General features: G+C 40.4%; 1 protein-coding gene across 1 annotated transcript in view; it reads left to right on the top strand.

Moving 5' to 3' along the window:
• The first annotated feature begins 1289 nt into the window (after positions 1–1289).
• HECW2 (HECT, C2 and WW domain containing E3 ubiquitin protein ligase 2) overlaps positions 1290–20348 on the top strand; it is a 163963-nt gene continuing 144904 nt past the window's right edge. Inside the window, exon 1 of the mRNA XM_062003046.1 lies at positions 1290–1449. The gene's annotated coding sequence lies outside the window, so the exon portion shown is untranslated. The remainder of the gene's footprint in view (positions 1450–20348) is intronic.

Below are 20348 nucleotides of genomic sequence, written 5' to 3'. Positions count from 1 at the left end.
AAGGGCTGAACAGCAAATTCCCTCCTTCCATTGAACCCAACACGAAAGTGCCTTGGGCTTCAAAACAGAAAGGATTTCAAGCCCAGGACTTTGAGGATATGCTACAAGCTATGCAAAATTGAATTAGTATTTTGATGTATATTAAATTAATATAGTTGCCAACTGGTTATTCTGAAGAAGCAGTGCCTACAGAAACCCATGTAGTTGCCCATATAGTGGTAGATCTATGTAATTTAGGAAGTAGATGTAGAATACAGAGTAGTTAAGACTGATGTGCTCCTCACTTGCAGGCTTTTATGTTCATGTGACTCAGAAAACAAAGCATGAGGTATTGTATAATAATAACATGTAAGATTAAATCTGATATGTCCATTTTTTCTCATGTCATTAGCATTGCTACGTATTTGTTGTGCTGTAATTCTACAGTGTTTCATTTACATCCCTGGCCCTCTGTTAATTACTGTATTTTTAAAGTTTTCATTTAATTTAGATTTTTGGAACCACATTTTTCTATTAAAACATTCCTGAATTCATTGTGGTGGACAAAGAAAAATTGCCGAAAAAGTAGGCAATGTAGAGCTGATTGTGCCTGCTTTCAAATAAACAGGATAATTGACACCGAGAAGATGGTTAAAGGCTGGTTCATATGAATGTTGATGTCACGGATAATTGTCAGTGCTAGTAAAAGCACGGGAATTAAGAGAAAAATTGGCATTTCTCAGCAGTATTGCAGCGGTGCCTTCTCCAAACCAGCGGTTGCGTTACCGCAGATGCAGGACGGTCTGTCCCCGGAGCCGCACGAGGAGGGCTCCTCTCAGCAGCGTGGCCGCATTCACCTATTTTGGGTGCGCGGGCCGGGGCTGGCTGGGCGACTGGCGGTGGGACTGGGGTTCCCCGCAGCTCGCTCTCGCGCGGGGCCCGGGTGGCTGCCAAGCCGTGGCCTGGCGCGGGGCGGGCGGCATCCCTCAGACCCCTTCGTCGGCGCGACAGCCGCATCTCCCTCCCTTGCTTTCGCTGAGAGTGTGGAAGGTTGACGGCTTTGTTAGCTGCTTCCCGCAGACCGCTGCAGGCTCTCGGCGCTGCCGGCTCTCGGCGCCGCCCAGGGCCGCGGGGCTGCGGCCGTGGCCTCGGCCCCGGCGCCCCCACCCCCGCCCTGCCGTGCTTGACGGTGGTAGAGGGGAAGATGCCAGCGCGGAGGCCGGCGCAGGGGCGGGGGGCCCAGCGCCGCGCCTGAGGGGGCAGGGAGGCGGCGCGAGCGCCCCTGCGCCGAGAGGCGCTCGCCCCGCCGTGGGCGCGGAGGGGCCGCCGCCGCCGCTGGCGGGAGCCGCCGCCTGCCGCAAGGACACGGTGACTCCAGCCACCGCCCGGCTCCGCAGCGGCACGGCGCTGGAGCCGCCCTCCCCCGGAGCCCGCCGCGGGGCGCGGAGCCGCAGTGCGCGCCTCTGCGAGGTGAGTGGGCGCGGCCGCGGGGCCGCGCGGTGCCGGCGGGAGCCGCCCGCAGGGGCGAGGGACGTGGCTGAGCTCGAGGGGCAGCTGAGGGGGCGGCGGTACCTTGGGCGGACCGGGCCGTGCGAGGCCGGCTCGGGGCTTTCTGCGAGCAGCGCCGGTGCCGCGGCAGGTGCAGGCCTCCCGGCCCCCGCTCGTGGTACTCCCGAGTCGGGCCCGGGGCCGTGCGGGCCGGGTCGCCCGCTGCCCTCACCCCAGCGCCCGCTTTGCTCGCCCTGTCATGCGGGAGGCTCGGGCGGCGAGCTGCCGCGGAGCCTCGCAGGGTTACCTTCGGCTTTATTTTAATCGCTTTTGGGCCGTTTAATTATAACTCATTTCCTGCCTGGGGAATGCATTCAGCACTTAATTTCCTCTGCTCTTTTTTCAAACCCCCTCGCCGTTTAGTGTATTTATTTATGTAAAAGTCTGTTCTCCAGATTTTATAAAGCAGTGTCCGCGGTGAGGGAATGAGATCACTGCAGATTTCAAGCATGTTGTTTTCAAAACAGTGAGGTTTAATGTGTGTTTCTGTTATTGTGTGCACTAAATACAGCGCAATGACAGTGTGTGTGTCGGGAGGGCAGCAGGGAAATTGGCGCTTATTCGTGTTCTCATCATTCAGTGGATTGTTTGATGATGCGGTGATCTCTTCCCCCCCCACCCCCCCCTTAGTACACTTTATTTTTTTCTCTTAACCTTTTCTGGGCACATCACTAGAAACCGTGAGGGTATTAAAAAATAATATTTTTTGTGCTATATGATGTAAAAATATGAGTATGATGTATGTAGACAGTAATAGTTACATAATTTATGATCTCTTACATTGTTGCTGCATATCTGTCAGGAGTATGGAGAGAGTATTTATAACATCTTTCTATTTTCCTATTCTTTTTTGGGATGCTGTGCGAGGGAGTCTTTGCACTATACCACATTGCCTTGAAATGTTTGTAGGAGATTCATCCCTGAAACTCTCCTATACCCAAAATCTCATCAGGGGCTTTACCTTGTGTCACTTCATAAACATCCAGGACTGCTTCCTGGATGCTTAAAAACTTCTTCTGTAGATCATTTTATCTTCTTCTCTCAAGAGTTTATATATATGTATATATGAGTCTATGATTTTATTTTACTTTTTAAAACAAGTACAACGATTATAAATATTTCAGTGGTAATTATTCACAATACTAAGGAACTGGCAGAAATCGTGAGTGGATTAAAAAAACTTCTGTGTACAAGTGAGCAGTTTCCCCCATTCTTAGACTTCATTGGAACAATTTCTGTTATAAGATGGTAGTGTATGCTTGCAGTATTGGACCGTAGGGTATGATGTCATTATTAGCATATGAAAGGAACAAACCGAATGGTGCCTTTCAGTCACTTCTGCTGTTCAGGCTCTAAATTTCAAAAAATCTGGTTGCTTTCATGTCAGCTAGAGATAACACAGTAAATGTTAGATGCTAGTCGGTGTCTGCGTATCCATCTTTCTATTCTTGTTTATACCTTGTGCTGGAATTTAAACATACTGTCTTAAAACAGGCTCTAAGATTGCATGGAGCTCCTATGATTGTCTGAAGACCATTTTTTAAAGTTCTGCTTCGTAGTAGTTTAACTTCACAAATTTGTAGTTGAAAAGTCTTCCTTCTGTTCATGTGTCTGCTATGGACTTGGTTTGGCTTGGAGTGTTTGCCAGTGTCTGTAAGGACCCTCTGCCTTCCTTGAAGACCTATTTACTGTCTTGCTATTTATTTTTAAAGTCAATTTAGCTAATAGGCATTTCTGTTTGTTTTACACCTCTGGTACTTTTTTCAAACCTAGTAGAACTCAGAATTCACAATGTTATGCCTTAAGAAACCCTGTGATAGTACAGTGACTGCCAGCCAGAAGCAATATGGTTTTGTCACGTTTCCTGTGAAGAAATGAAATAAATTTTTGTGGTGTGTTTCCCCATTTGAAAGATTATATAGTAATACTTAACTGAAGAAAAAAAGTAACTACCTTTTTTATATTTTCTTTTTATGTACCAACATTCTTTAAACTGCAGCTGAAGCTCTGGTATGCTGGAAAACGAGGGCGCTTTCTGCATATAGGACTCAATCTGCAGATTATATTCCTGAGTAATTAGGTGTAGTTCTTCATCATTTTTTTCTTTGTTAATACAACTTGGCATTTTGTCTTTAAAAAGCTCTTCTATAGCCAGGTAGAAACAGGATACTAAAAGCTACTGCATTTGCTCCATTGGCTAATGAGTACTGATACAAGAAATATAGTGACAAAACACCTATTTGGGTAATGCTACTAAGTCATTGAAAATGACGTGTAAATATGTGCTTAAAATTAAATAGCATGTTCAAAACCCCTGGTTTGAGACCATATCCAGCAATGCTGCCTTTCATAGTATGGGATGCTCTGAGTAGCTGAACCTAATTTTGTTCTTACAGTCATTATGCATGGCACAGTCATAGCCTTTGTCTTCACATTGTCTATCGCTGATTTTTTTGGTTACATTACCAAAAGGGAGAGGCTGGAGTGAAGTTACTCACTCACTGGTAGAAACAATATTAATTTCATTGCCCAACCTATGGAACTGCATTCAACATTTTACGTAGAAGTCCTCTGGCCTAAAAATAAAGATGTACTCGTGCAACCGTGTGAGCCTGTGTTTTGGCCCTTTGAAGCTACGATGGCATATGAGATGTTTAGCTATCAGGGCCTTTTGCAAGATGATAATGGAGTTAACTGTCACTGTTACAAATTATTTTCATATTTGAATTTAGTATCTAAGAAAAGCCCTGTATCATTTCCATTGAAATTGAAGGAAATTGTGCATGGCTTATATAGCCAGTGATACAGGGCCTCTGTGATGTTCCTCTGTGGCAGCTTGTTTGTAATCTGTTCAGTGATAGCAAAGAAAAGGTTGAAAATGTCTGTTTCTTTGGCAATAAATTTGACAATGGTGGTAAAGCTTTGTGTAGCGTGGACACATGTTATAAGAGCACCTCTTCGTGGGATGAGATCCCAAGTAGGATGTGGTCTTAATATGTAGTAGTACTCGTAGAAGAGTTCAAGTAACACTTTTTTAAAAAAAAATTTTTTTACAGGAATGTAGGCATCTGTGCTTGAAACCTGTGTCTGTCCTTAAAACTGATTTCATACTTGGTTAAAGTAGCACAGTAGTTTTATGCTGTCTTGTGAGCATCTTGGTGAATCTTTGGAGTAGTTGTGTTAAAAGACTGCAGTTAGATTGTGAATTCTCATTGAAAGTGCAAGCCCTGGACTGTTAGTTAGAGATATAGTCATGTTTCAGGTCTATGTGTTCCAATAATTCCAACACTTATGAATCCTATTGTGTGTTTTGATAATGTTTGCCTTAGGTTTCCAAGTTCTGCTGACAAGCTGGATGAAGTTAGATTTCGAGGCAAATGGCTAGTCACAGCCTTCGTGTATCTCTGATTCGTGGAGAGCTGTTCCTTCTTATGATACCCTGTAGTACTGGGGAGAAAATTAAAAGTGGCTGAGGCTAAATCTGGTTTGAATATAGCCAGTTACATCCACTTCCTTGACTGTGACATATTTGGCATTATGTTACACAGTTTTATGTTACAACTGTGTCGTTTTATGATTGGGGAGGACTGGTAGGCTGATATGAGTTGTTTAATGGACAATAATACTTGTATTTCATAATTTGTTTAATAAATTTGCCTTGAAGTATGCAGTTTTGAAAAAAAAAGATAATTACATTTGAAAGACAGTTTTGGAGGATGAAAAAATTTTGAAACAGGGTCTCTAAGGTGTAGTCATCAACCTTTCTTCGTCACACAAATGCAGCTTGTGTATGTTCTGGAGAAGCAATAGTAATTGGAATTAATTTGAACTTGAAATGTGAATCCATTGCTACTTGTCCAAAAGACCCAGTTAATACAGGCAATCCGAACTTAATTTGGAGTGGTGCAGTATTTGTCCTTCAGAACTAAAGAAGTACACAAAAGGGGATGATTGATGGATCATCTGAGCTGTTTGGTTTTGGAGGGGTTTAAGGAATCATTGTGATAGAATTAATAGTCTGGGATATTGTTCTTTGTATTAGCACTGGAGATGAAAAAAAATCATGAAAATAAAGAACAGGATGTTGAAATAAAAACCAACTAACCAAACTGTAATGTTTAACTGATGTTTCTTGTTGCTGGTGTGTGTACAGCAAATAATAAGATGAGCAGAAAAACTGGAGTATTGTTCAGATAGTCCATTGTCTCGGATTTCTTAAGGTGCATGCCTCTGTTTATTTGTGAAGCTGTATATACACAGATGTAATCTGGCTTGTGGAATTTTAATCATAAAAACTTTAGATTCCTATGTGACCTGATCTAGGTTGATCTGTTTCTGCAGGGGGATTGGACTAGATGATCTCTAAAGGTCCATTCCAACCTCTACCATTCTATGATTCTATGATTGTCGATATGTCTTTATGCTTTGTATTGACCACCAGAGATAGTTGGTAACAAAAATTAATGTTTCAATAATAAGGCCACCTAAATATTGCATGGAGGACAGTCAAATATGTTTTGTTAAGTGCTATAGTGGCCAGGATCCATTGGCTAGGATCCACTTGAAAAATCAGATTAAAAGTTTCTGTACTTGACAAATACAGTGTCATTAGTTTAAAAATCCCCTGAAGGATAGTATTGTAATTGGATGAGCCCAAAGCATGCAAGAGTAAAATTCATTTTCTTCTAGGAATGATCAGTAACATCGTATTAAAAAAACCCAGAACTGACTGATCCTTATCAGGTAGAGCAACCATAGTAAGGAAGAAGAGTTTGCCAGGAATGAATGTGACATCTGAAGCCACAGCACCTTACAGTAAGTGGAGTGGATCAGCTGCAGCCTAGTGGGAAGCTATGAGGTCTCTGAGGATCCTGCTGAAAGAATGCTCAAACGTGATCATTCACTGGGTACGCTATATCAAGGGTTTCATTAAATTGGGTGTTACAGATGCTGAGTATTGACAAAATAACAATAAAACGCCAACAACTCCTTTTGGATTCTGATTGTCACAAAAAGGCATATGCCTGTCTATTGTGATTGCTTTTCTTTCTTAACGTGTGACCTTCATAGTGCTGCATTGTGTTGTGGTTTAGGTCCAGCTGGGAACAAAGAACTGTGAGCAGCCACTCTCTCTTTCCTCTCCTCCTGACAGGATAAGCGAGAGAAAAGTAGCGAGGGCCTTTGGAAATCTCTAAGGATCGGGAGGACTTGCTTGCCACTTACAGTCCTGGGCAAAACAGACTACTCGACTTGGGGAAGTAAACAAAAATTAAACTGCCACTAACCAAAAATCGCAAACAGAAAACATACCTAACTGAAAGCCACACAGAGTAAGATGATCATGAAGGGTACAACCAGCCCTTTAAGATCTTCTTCCCCCCACCCCTCCTCTCTTCCTGGGCTCAGGCACCTGATTCTGATGTTTTACCATCCCTCCTGCAGGCGGCACAGGGGGGCAGGGAATGGGGATTTTAGTCAGTCCTTTCCCAATGTCTCCTGTTGCTTGTCTTTCCTCAAGGCAGATGGACTCCTCACTGATCCTCCCTGCTCCACTGCGGGGTCCCTCACACACTGAGCAGCCCTACACGGGCCGCTCCGACATATGTTCATCCTGAGGGCTGCAACTCCTCTCTGCCTTCTGTGGGGATCTGCTCTGCTGCACGCAGGCTCTCCAGCATGGCCTGTGCCATGGCCGCCTCTTCACACAGTCTCCTGCCCATCCGGTCCTGGCAGAGCTGCTAGTGACTGTCAGTCCTGCCTGCGCCCTCTGTGGGTCCAGGAGGACAACCTGCTGTCTTGCCATGGGCTGCAGAGGGGGTCTTTGGTCTGGTGCTCCTCCTACTTTCCTCCCTCAGTGACTGTGAGGTCCATGTGGCCACCTCCACCTTGTCCCACTCTTTCACCTCCTCCTGTGCACTGCCAGTTTCCCTTCTTAAATAGTGATGGCAGAGGTGCCAGATTGGCCTGACTTGGCTGGAAGTGGATCTAACTCAGAGTCGGGGGATGTTTCAAGAACTGCTTATGGGGGAAGCACTGCAGCCCCTTCCCACTGTTACCAAGCAAAAAGCAGCTCCACACAAACCCATCACAGGCTATGACATTCTAGCTTCAAAAGATGTGCTTGTTAACATATGTGTTTTCATTTTAAATGCATTTAAACACAGCTAATGCTTGGTTGGTCTTGTCCTGATGGTCTGACCTCGGTGTTGGGGATGGTTACAGAGTACGTCATCTTGAGTAGCATCATATGACATGTGCAGAACAACCAGGTGACTGGGCCCAGTCATCATGGGTTTATGACTAACCTGATCTCCTTCTGTCACAAGGTGATGTGCTTAGTGGATGAGATGTTATCTACCTGGACTTTAGTAAAGCCGTTGACACTGTTTCTCACGGCTTTCCTGGAGCAAATGACTACTCCTGGCTTGGACAGATGTACTCTTCGCTGGGTAAAAAAGCTGAATGTCTGAGCCCAGTGAGTGGTGGTGAATGGAGTTAAATCCAGTCAGTGGCTCATCAGAAGTGGTTTTCCCCAGGGCTTGGTGTTGGGACCTGTTCTGTTTGATTTATCAGTGATCTGGAGGAGAGGACTGAATGCACCCCCAGTAAGTTTGCAGATGATGTGAAGCTGAGCAGGAGTGTAGATCTACTTGAGGGCAGGAAAGCCCTCAAGGGACCTGGACAGGCTGGAGCAATGGGCCGAGGCTAATTGTATGAGATTCATCAAGGCCAAGTGCCAAGTTCTGCACTTGGGCCACAATAACCCCATGGAAACGCTACAGGCTTGGGGCAGAGTGACTGGAAAGCTGTCCAGGGGAAAAAGACCTGCGGGTGTTGGTCAACTGCTGACTGAACATGAGCATCTGGCTTGTATCAGCAATAGTGTGACCAACAGTACCAAGGAAGTGATTGTTCACCTGTACTCGGCACTGGTGAGGGCGCACCTTGAATGCTGTATTCAGTTCTGGGCCTCCTACTGTAAGAGACAGTTTAGTCTGGAGAAAAGGAGGCTGAGGGGAGACCTTATGACTCTACCACTACCTAAAAAGAGGTTGTGGTGAGGTTCGGGTCAGTGTCTTCTCTCAGGTAATGATGTTAGGACAAGACGAAATGGCCTCAAGTTGTGCCAGAGGAGGTTTAGGTTGAATGTTAGAAAAAAATTATTCACTGAAAGGGTTGTTAAGCCCTTGAACAGGCTGTCCAGGGAGATGGTGGAGTCACCATCCCTGGAGATATTTAAAAGACGTGTTGGTGTGACATTCTAGGGACATGGTTCAGTGGTGAACATCTCAGTGCTAGGTTAACAATTGGTCTTGATGATCTCAAAGGTCTTTTCCAACATGAACGATTCTGTGATGCTGTATTCTTATTATTCTTCTGCTGGATTACTGGTTTGAATCTGATTCAGTCTATTAGTTTAATAAAAGGTACTTCTTCAACTATAATCTATACTCTGTTATTTCTAAACTTATGTCTTTAAAATGTAGCCATAGTTACTTAAAAACTCATAATTGATGTTTCTTGAATCATTAATAAAAATACGTACATTGTCTTCATGAAAATAAATGTTGTCAAGGAAATAACTTCCTAAATATTTGTATTGCATAGGAAAACAGGAAAATGATGAATGTAACTGTAGTGGGCTCTCTGAGACAAAACTTTTGCTGGGGTCAGTAAGGCTCTAGGTGTATCTGCTGACTGAGTGGACTTAGAGGCTGAACTGGAATGCTATACCAGGGTTGTGGCACTGTTTGTTAGTGGGCTTCTTGGCATGCTTTTGGCCTGTGTTAGGAGCCCAAACGAGACACAGCTCAGGAAAAGCCATGGACCAGGGACCATCCCAAAATATATTATGGATAAAATAGCACCATTTTGTGAGAGAAGAACATTTAGCATGTGTACTGTATGGCATGGCGTCAGCATCTGTTTCTGCACATATAAGTGCAGACGTAGCCATAAAGATGCTGCCGCATGGTTTTGAATATGAAAAAGCTCCAATTGCATGCTGTTTACCTAGAGAAAAACAGGAAACCTCCGTCATTTATGAGAAGACAACACTTAAGAAAGTTTATTGCATACTGTTATTTCATATTTGTGTGTCTGTATAAGAAAATATATACACACACAAGTTATTTCATATAACAACTAGCTAGGTTTTGATTGATGCCCAGACCTTCCCAAAATGTTGTTAGGATCTTGTAAGCCTATGTGTAAAAGTCGCAGAACTGCAATAAATGTCAAAGTTCATGGTTGTCTTACATTATATTTTTCTCTGAAATATTCACCTAGCAATCTCTGTGTGTAGATATGACACTACTTCTTTATTTGATTGCCTTAAAGGTATGTTGACTATTTTAGAATGAAATAACTTCCAACAAAATATGACTTAGCTCAATGTTTATAAACACATTCTGTTAACTTTAGTGTGCATTATGAACTACTCTGAACTTAGATAAGTACGTGTTATGTTGGACTGTTAAGTGTGGCAGGTTTGTATTTTTCGTTATGAAACTATTGGTTAGAGAGCCACAGTAAACACTTGTGGTGCTGCTGCTCAACAGTTGTAGTGTCACACTTCTTAATGTTCTACAGAATTCCAACAATTTCCACTTCTTGCCTTATTTCGCAACACATGTTTAGTTAAACCGAACAATTTAAGTGTGTTTTTCTTCCTAATGCCAAAGATGTAGGCTTTTTTTTCCTTTTTAAGAGGAGGGGTTTTCTTCTCCTTAGACATCATGTGAAACATAATGAATATTGCATATTATGCTAGACTGATTTTTCTAGAGTTGATTTACATATATCTTTATAATAATGGCACACTTGACAATCTAAGAGGTAGACTAATCACTGTTATAACATTTTCTTATTTTTTTAAATTGAATTTGAGTATTTTTTTGTTTATTTACTGTATTGAGGTGGATGTTGTGTTAATTTTGCCTTGTAGTCTTGAAAATACTAATTTCCAATGAGATCCTGTGTTTTTTAAAAACTGACTCACGGTTTTGAAGGAATCTTTGCTTTTATGTTAAATTGTTTCCTTTCCTCTTGATGCTGATACTGACTGCCTGCAAAGATGTAGAAAAAGTAGTATCAGGTTTCTAGCTGAGGTGAGTTAATAGGTAAAAGACTTTGGCTGCAATACACTATAAAGAAGTCTGGTTTTGACTTTTGTTTAAATTGTTTGCCTTGTCATGATACATCACTAACTGAATGAACTGCCGAGGCTCAAAGAACATGAAGTAAGGAGATTTTAAACCATCCTTATGCAAGCCTCTTTGAAGTCTTGCTTGTGCTTATCTTGATTTGTAAAGAGTTTGAGGTACTACAGATAGAAGAAATACATTCAACACCTCATGGCATAAGCTTCATCAATTGTCAGCTGTATGGAGACAGCCCTTTATTGAGGGGGGAGGGGGAAAAGCTAACAAGTTTTGTTTCTTGCCTCAGTAGATAAATTTCTAAGAGACACAGTTTACTTTGAATCTGTTCATAGAAGAAAATGTAAGCCTCAGGTCATGTACATGTCACTGTATCTCCTTTCCAAGATTTGTGTTATTACTGTCACAATTTAGTGCTTTTCTTTCCAATGCTTTGATAAAAATCCACCCAAACAAATGGAAGACTGCTGCAGAGGAACAAAACACAAGCATTCACAAACAATCTTAAGTACTTAATCTGGAAAATTTTTCTTCTGTGTAGTTTCAGAGTTTTTGGTGAGGCTCTAATACACAGAAACTTCTCTGGTGGTTCGATGTGATTAAAAAAAAAGAATGACATCCCTTTATTAATGCATAACAGTGTTGGCTACGTGTATATTAAACAGGCTTTGTTAACTAAAATATGCATTGATTGACCACGTGAAACATTTTTAAACAGAAGAGAAACAGGCTTCCTAAGTATGGATAAGAAGGAGGTCAGTCTTCCAAACACCTCATAAATAAGAGAAGCCTGGGACAAGTCATATATATGAACTTCATTTCCAAAGGAAAAATATGTTGACTTAGAGTCTTAGCTGTGTGTTATTTAGGAAACAAAAAAGAGTATTGACAGAATAAAGGATATAGCTTTCTATTGAATATACTTTAAGACTTGTGATGTAAGCTCCAAGTCAGCTGCAAGTAAGCCTGATTTGTCAAATAATTATTTTTATCTTGGTTTGCAACCCTAATATAAATTGATTAATGTTTACTAATATAAATAGTCCCCCCAAAAAATCTATATTGTAATCATTCCTTGTTAGTATAAAAGTGATCGTGAAGTCCCTCCCTGCCCCTGAAGTTTGGACAGCAGCAAGGGCAGGATGATTAAGATGCATACAGTATCACAACAGATTCTGACTTTCATGGATGGCAATGAAATCATCTACTTTCAGACTGACAACCTAAGTCCAATACGGACTATTGGAAGCCTAGAAATTTTGTCTTCTGAGGGTCAGAAATTAAGGGAAGTTTCACATCTTACAGAGAAAAAAAGTGAGTCTTATCAACTGAGTTCTGTACTTAATGATTTGAATAAGGGAAGCTGATCTTTTGTGTAATACGGCTGTTAGTTTTTTAATGTTTTCAAACTTACTGAAGCTTACTGGAAAAGCAACACTTGTAGGACTGATTCCAGCTAATGTAAATGGGCATAACACTTAAGTGAGCTACTGTGATTTACACTTCTTAAATCAGGCCAAGTATTGTTTAAATTTTAAAGTAAATGGATTAACAGTGTAGTCTGCTTTCATTGCTGCATCTGATCAGTTTTTCCTTCAGTTTGTGCATGTACAAAGAAACTAGTTTAAAAATTCGAAGAAATGCAGTTTATAGAAACACAGCAGAAGACAAGGAATACAACAAGGAATACAACAAGGAATAATGGCTCCAGACTGAAAGAGAGCACGTTTAGAGAGTTCCTCATTGTGAGTGTGGTGAGGTACTAGGACAGATTGCCTCAGGGAGGCTGTGGATGCCCCATCTCTGGAAGTGTTCAAAGCTAGATTGGATGGGCCCCTGAGCAACCTGATCTAGTGGAAGGTGTCTGTGCCCATGGGAAGAGGGTTGGAACTAGATGATCTTTAAGGTCCCATCCAGCCCAACCCATTCTATGATTCTGTGAAGTATTGCATGATGCATTCACATTTCCTGCATATGGGGAAAATGTTTTCTTCTATGAATATTCTGCTTTCAAGGTTACTCACTGGATATCTGTATTACTGCAAATACTCTCTTACCTTTATAAAACCTTAGATAGTTCAGTCTAACTGAAGACATTTTGTCTCATTAAAATGTAAATGTAGGTAATGATACTTGGCATTTTTGTAGCGCTTATCTTAAAAGTTCAGTGCTCCTTGTTAGTTACCTGGAATTAAAAAATAGTCCATACATGATATCTAGATCATGAATATTCCAAACTGTATTTGGGTGCTATAGCCTCATTTCTTCTCCAGGTGGTATTTTACCTATCTATGGCTTGTATTAAATAGCGTGGCTAGAAATCTTACTGAGGTGAACAGAATATAATCTGTTTCACAGTTAGCAGGAACTGAATGTGCAATAGTGAAAACTGTCTGCTTTCTATTTGACTGAAATATAGAGTAGATTTAAATATTTATCCAAATTAAAAAGGACCCAAGGGATAAAGAGTTACAAGTGTTCATAGTACTGTTCCTCTCAAACCATGCAGGAAAAATGTATAGGTAGCTGTGGGGGAAAGACTGAATCAGACCATGAGCTGTCACAATAGGTGTACCATTCTGGCACAGTGCAGTTAGCAAAGCCCAGGATTAACGCTGAAAGAACTGGGCATAAAATCATCTTGATTGTAAAGATTCAGCTGTGGAACAGTCTTACAAATCAGATTTGTGAAATCCAGACCCCTACAAATGCTTCCAGTATTCTGTTTTTTGAGAAAGCCCTTTCATGACAAGTGATGTCTCACTGTGAAAAGCTTCCTCTTGTCACCCTCATCTTGCTTTCAACAAGAACGTAATAAAAAATGCTGCCTTAAACAGTGATTTCGTTTCTTAAGTGTGCCAACATCCATTAAATCTGTTAAGGACTTTGCTATTGTTTTTGATTTACAGACGGTATAATCTTGGTAGTGTAGTCTTGGTGGTGGTATAAAATGCAAAGGCTAGAGCACATATCCTCCTTTTTGCTGTTAAAACTTCAGCATAGGAATGTATTCCCAAAACAATATGAAGTGTCCTAAGTATCATACCTTCATAGAAATATGTTTTCTAAAGAGTTATGCCTGACTTACCCTCTGATTCTTGAATGATAGTTCAGCCATTATGGAATTGATTGTTTGAAACTCAAGTTGCTTATTTTAGAGTCCAAGTAATTTTACATAGTATTAAACTGTAAGAAAGAACTTATATAAAACAGTTTTCATTTGAGAAATGAAATAGTTTTTACAAACACCATGGGCATTCAGATTCTGGCTCTGATGCACTTTTCAGGAGAAAAATTGGCTTTAATTGAAGTATCCAGGGCTGCCCAATTTAACTTTGTTTTGTAAAGTGAAAGCAGTCTTAAATAGTTTTAAAATGTATTTCTCATATAATTTATCTTGAGACTTGAAAGAAGAACTGCTGATAAAAAGATGTTGGACACTGAGAGGGTATTGCACACTGAATTTTGAACTGTTAGCTCTCAGACTTTTCCCCTCACTTTCTTGCAACCAGTTCAGGACTGAGCTTCTGTTTGATAGTTTTGGTTTAAAAATATGTCATGTCCTTTATCAGCCTTTAAAAGGTAATTGCTTCTGTGGTAGAGATTTGCTTTCTGTGGTACTGAAAATTGATAGCATTGTGGCAAACTCTGGCCAGAAGGAAAGTAGATTTTGTCACTGTCCTGAAAAAAGTTGCCAAAGATTTGTGGGCCAAATTTGACACTAAGCAAGAAGTCTGACTGTGTTGTATAGTGGAGTGTATTTAAGACCTGAACTGTTTTGAAGATGAAATCCCAAATCATCCAATTATTGAAACTTTTTCAGACCACTTTGGAAGAATACTGAAGTATCTGCTTAATATCCACAGGTGCCTGTGGGAGAGCAGCAGTTGCAGATGTTGAGAGATTTAAGTCAGACTCCTTCCTCTTTGGAAAAATCGGTTCGTTTTTACAAAATAGAGTGCCTAGATTATCTTTTAAAAGCAGGATCCTGTAAGGATATTTTTTCCTTGGAGAAATGGTTTTAGATCCAAAGGGTTAGGGAATTTCCTGTTAGAATGGAGAAATTAGAGCTTATGGGTTAAATGAAATCTAGAGCTTCCCATATTTGAAATTATTTTTCAAGACAAACACAGATTATTCTTCTACATATTATTTTCATTTTCTGTAGATCACTGTATATTTAAACACTAATATTTTGTCCAGGTTAAGCTTTATTCATATTACATGCACCATTTCTGATTGACTAATGCCTTCTGTACAACTCTGAAGAATGTGAAATGCAGATGAATGTTCTTTTTTGTAATTTTGTAGCATTTGAGGTCTAATGAGATACATGGGGCTTTAGCTTGATCGCCTTCAAATCAGTCAATCAATGTCAATTTGGTTTTGGGCAGATACTTTTCTGACTACAGTGGCGTTAGTCTGAACACTTATGTGGTTAGAAACCAGGAGGAACAAGGTATTCAGTAATGCTCAGGGCCTATCTGTTAAGTGTGGTATCCTCAGAAAATTCATGTAACAGAAGAAAGCAAAATAATACTTTATTCAACTCCCTGCTTCCTAACCAAAACACATGCAAAAATGCTAAACAAAGATGTAACAGTCGAACTGGATGAAATAATCTGTTCCTACACCAAATCTGTCAATTTGCTTCACTTTAGTTAAGACATCTGTGATCTGGGAATGTTTGTCTAAGGAATGTGGTTTGGATATTAGCAGGTACCACTTTGTCTTTATAGGTTACAAAGAGCAAATGAGAGACAATATTTGTAGATCAAGAGATGCAGACCCCAGAAAGAAATGCTGTTCATTTTGGAACCTTGATATAAATTCTTCCAGAGGTATATTATAGTCTTCACTTTACAAATATACATGACAAAGATTCTGCCTGATTATAAGCCACGTGTTTTTGTCCTCTGTCTTTCCCAGTAAAGTGTTCCAAGGTTCAGTTGCAGTCACTGCTAGGAAATTGCAGGCTGTTTCAAGGTTGAATTGATCTAGCTGTAATTGTTAGCTGCTGGATCCAATTGCAGTATTATCAGCAAAGCTGAAAAGATCTTGCTACCAAATCTCCTTCTCAGTGAGTAAATGCTTATGTCTGGTAATCGAATGACTTCTCAGTCTTCATTTAGCTGATGTAAAAGGGGATTCCTAAGTCTTCAGAAATGGAAAAATTAGACCACGGAGGCAGATAAAAGATGAACGAAGATGAAGGTGTAGGTGGTAAAGCAGGTAAGATGACATTTACGAAATATCACCAACTTCAGGGGCAGAAAAATTGGCGGAGAAAATTTGAGTAGACCTTCAGGTTCTTTCCCACGTCCTCGAAGTCCTTCACAATACATTAAATGCTGCGTGGCATGACCAGTGATGCCAGCATGGATCTTGGCCAAGAACTGCGTTGCAATTATCAATGACTGCCTTTAAAGCAATTGCCATGAAGCAGGAAGGCATTAATACAAACTTACAGGCTGGCTGAGACACTGGGAAGGATGTTTCTTTGAACTAGTATTTAGTAAGTTAATCCACATGTTTCATTAAGAAAAACAGAGGAAATATCATATCCTGTATATGAAAATATTTAAACACTTTTTTTTCTTCCAATGTTATTGACTTTCCACTTACATCTATCCAATTCAATGTTCATTTAAGCTCTAGTTTTGAGACCACTTTTGTACAAATTTCCATTGCATTTGTTAAGGAAGTGCAGAGTCTGTTTGCACAAGAAGAGCTGCAACGTTGTAATCCCCTAAATTTAAGGACTTGTAAGGTAACAGAGGAAAGGGTAAGAATAACTCTAGGAAAATGGTGATTGAAGGTTGCTACTACCAGAACCATTCATCCAGCCTGCAGCTGTGCCAGAAAATATGCTGTGTGTGTAATTCTGGCAGTTGTGGCCTGTTCCCTATTTCTTGGCTCAACTTCAGAACGAGTCAGGAGGTGTGCATGTGCACATGCTCTCTGGCAAAATACTCTTTTCAGAAGCACTGGAGGAGAGCATTTAACCCAGTAATGTGTATGTACAGACTCTGATGCACATGCAGAAGTTTGAGAGAGGAGATGTAGGATTTGGTCTTCCATGGACACTGGAAGACTTCTGAATCTCTTGCCTGCCCAGAAAGACTGAATATACTGTTTTTTTCCTGCTGAGTACACGTCAGACCTTTTTCTAGTCTTGTTGGATGAGCACAGCATCTGGGAATGGGAGATGCAGGCATGGATGGGTGAATTCCCAAGCCTGTGCCATGCAGGGAGGCAGTTTAGATAGACTGAATTCTGTCCTCAGAAGCTAATGCAATTGCTCCATTTTCCAGGATCAGGACATGTATATGGCCTTTTTACAGTTCTGAAGTGTTGTCATTTGTCTTTCTCCCAAATGTTAAAATTTATTTACTGCACTCCTCTCTTTTCTTTGTTATCCATTCTACTAGCTTACTTTTCCTGTCCTTCTAGCATCTGCCAGTTATTAGCTGTGATTCCATTGGTGTAACTTTTTTTTATCATTTGAAAAAAAATGGAAATTGGCTGATGATGTCTGGAAGCAAGCCAGTAACAACTAAAAAAAAAAAAGTGGAAACAAAATCTGTGAAAGTTTCCTTGTCTTAGGTGAAACTGCCTGACTTGGATCCCATCAGATTGGGTTACTTTTTTTTTGAATGGAAGCTGGATTCTGAGTGTAAGGTAGTATTGGTGATGATGTCCACACAATAGCAAGACTCTTGGATACCTGTTTTTCTATGGTCTATGTGAATATTGGCACACCAGTTGATGCTGTTACTCTGCAGAATTACAGAATCATTTAGACTGTAAAAGACCCTTAAGATTGAGTCCAACCATTAACAAAACGCTACCAAGTCCACCAGTAAACTACGTTACTTAAGTGCCATGTGTACGCATCTTTTAAATACCTCCAGGGATGGGGGCCAACCACTTCTCTGAGCAGCCTGTTCCAATGTTTGACAACCCATTTGCTGAAGAATCTTTTTCTGATATCTTATCTAAACCTCTCCTAGCTCAACATTTCCTCTTCTCCTATCACATGTTACTTTGCAGAAGAGACTTGCTACATCCTCATTTCATGTAGCTGTAGAAAATTATAACTTCTTCTCTGAGCCTCCTTTTGTCCAGGCTAAACAACCCCAACAATTCCTTCAGCCTTTCCTCCTTAGGTTTGTTCTGTAGACCCTTCACCAGCTCCATCCCCCGTCTCTGGACACACTCCCATGCTGCAATGTCTTTCTTGGAGTGAGGGGCCCGAAACTGAAGACCATATTCAAGGTGTAGGCTCACTGGTGCCAAATACTAGAGCCCCGATGTTTAAATGAATTCAAACTGTCTTCAGTTGTGTTAGAGGTCTTGTGTTTGTGCTGTGTCACCCTAAGGAAACAAAAACGATACAATGCTGAAGGGAAGAAAAAGCTTTTCTGTTTTTCTCTCTGGTTTTGCTGTATAAGTAGTATAGCAGTGCAGCACTGCTGAAATTAAGAGTTCCTTGCTGATTAGTTAAATGCATCCTAAGATCATTTTAGTTCAAGTCAACAAATATGCATATGCTTGGTGTAGAGCTAGTTAATGAGCGAAAAGTGAGAGTGTTGGGAAGACAGGCTATGGAACTGGCAAGCTTCTCCCTTGCTCCAAGACACACCTCATCACAGGGTGAAGGCAGGCTCTCTGTTGGATATATATGCCTTAGAGACAGTACTGGAGCACTAGAATCAAACACTCTTAATGGTATTAACTTTGTATTTTATACTGTATTGTGTTTGTATATACTATGCAAAATACAAGCCTCGGTGTTTTTAGGAAATTCCAAGATTGTCAGGAAATATGATGCATGTGTAACTCAAGGAAGCTTGTTAGCTAAAAACAATGTTTTTTGTTGAATGAAGGAGTCCTCCCAAAAAACCTGTGTTTTTAAGTCTTGTGAATTTTCTGTTTTTCACTAACTGGATGTCAATAGGAAAAATAGATGTCCTTGAAAGTATTCTACCAGCTAATTCAATGCAGAGAAAGTCATCTTTGTCTCTTAACTGCTTTGTTTTCAGTGAAATAGGAACTGACTTTCAGGTTGAAGATAACACCATAGATACGTTGTAAATAGGATATATTTAATAAAGACTATGGATGTGTATTATTAAATAAATGTAAAGCTTTGGTTTAGGAGATATTTTAAATCAAACTGTATGTAAGCATTACAGTGAAATGCAGATGAATGTGAGATTTAACTCAGAGTTAAGCTTTAGAAGCATTTAACTAGGCTTAAAAATTCAGTGATTTTTAAGTTTAGGTGAAATGTGAATAGCTTTATATACAAATATACAAATGAGCTGTATAATCAGCATATCAGAGCTTCCTTTACTTTCTTCTGATGTAACTCCTCTGGTTTGTCAAGTTTCTTTTATTTTGTGGAGCAATTCAGGACCAATGTCATAAGGATTACCAGAAGTTTTGGATAATTCATTAGTCTGATAAAAAGGACATGCTGCAGGAATTTCTTCTTGAAATAACTATGATGGGAGATAGAAGACTAATGAATATTTTCAGTATCTGGGTAAAGATTAACTAAAACCGTGATTAGCTTTGAACTTTTGTATAGGAGCATATACTTGCATGAAGAAAAGGAAGGTGACCCATCCCTTTTAAAACTCCCTCTAAAACTGATTTTTGCTGCATAGTTGCCACTGGAGGATTCTGAATTTGGGATTAATGATCATTGACATGGTTTTAACTAAGTACTTGGGTCCTTTCAGGGCTGAAAACTGCAGAAAAGACCTGTGTGGTTTTTCTTTTTTTCTTTCTAGGTGAGGAATCCTGTTTAAATATGTGCTTCTGATAGTAGTCCATAGTAAATTAATGAGAGTTTCAGAATGACAAGACCAGACAGTGAATCAAAGACTTACTTGTGCTGGTTTGACTTTTGCTGCTGTCAGTGGGTTCTAATCCTTCAGAAAGGATAAGTTCTGCTCCTTTTATCACTGAGATACCAGATAATTGTTTCTGTCAGGAACTCTCTTCATTTTCTGTCTGCTTCCTTTCATTGAATGAAAATCTGTATTAACCCTCATGGCATTTTATGTTAATTTTCATTTGATATTGGTTTTTTTATTTTGTAGGTGTCTGCAATTCTGTGGCATTGCTCTGATTTCTCAGGGTTCTACTTCAGCATTTGTTGAGTCTAATGAATAATGGTAGTCTTGCAAGTACAGCTTCAGAGTCCATACAACATGTAGTGAGTTAGAGCTTGACCTAAAACAGTACCTGGAGAGAGGACTTAAATACTGATTTGCAGAGCTGAGAATACTGTATTTTGAATCCAGTTTGCTGACTTGTCTGCCGTTTTCTGCTTTCCTTCCAATCCAAATCTGAGCTTTAACAATATATCTTGAGTACCCACTGCTCACTGACCAACCTCCTTTTTCTGTATGTGGATGTGTCCTTGATCGTTTCCCTTTAGTTTTGGTTCCTGTTCCAAGCAGTGAAATTTTAAGTCCTAAATTTCCTTTCTGGAAGTCTGTGCATTCTCTCACTGTTGGCATAAACCCTTAACTGTACTGCATGTATCCTGCATCATGGCAATTTGTGGGACACCCTTGATAGCAACATAATCCCAGATTAATTTCTTGCTAGGATAAGAGACATTTATTTTGTGGAGTACTGGTT

Source organism: Colius striatus, chromosome 9 (genome assembly GCF_028858725.1).
Source record: "Colius striatus isolate bColStr4 chromosome 9, bColStr4.1.hap1, whole genome shotgun sequence".
NCBI classification, from domain to species: Eukaryota; Metazoa; Chordata; class Aves; order Coliiformes; family Coliidae; genus Colius; species Colius striatus.
This window is presented reverse-complemented; position numbering and strand designations above follow the sequence as displayed.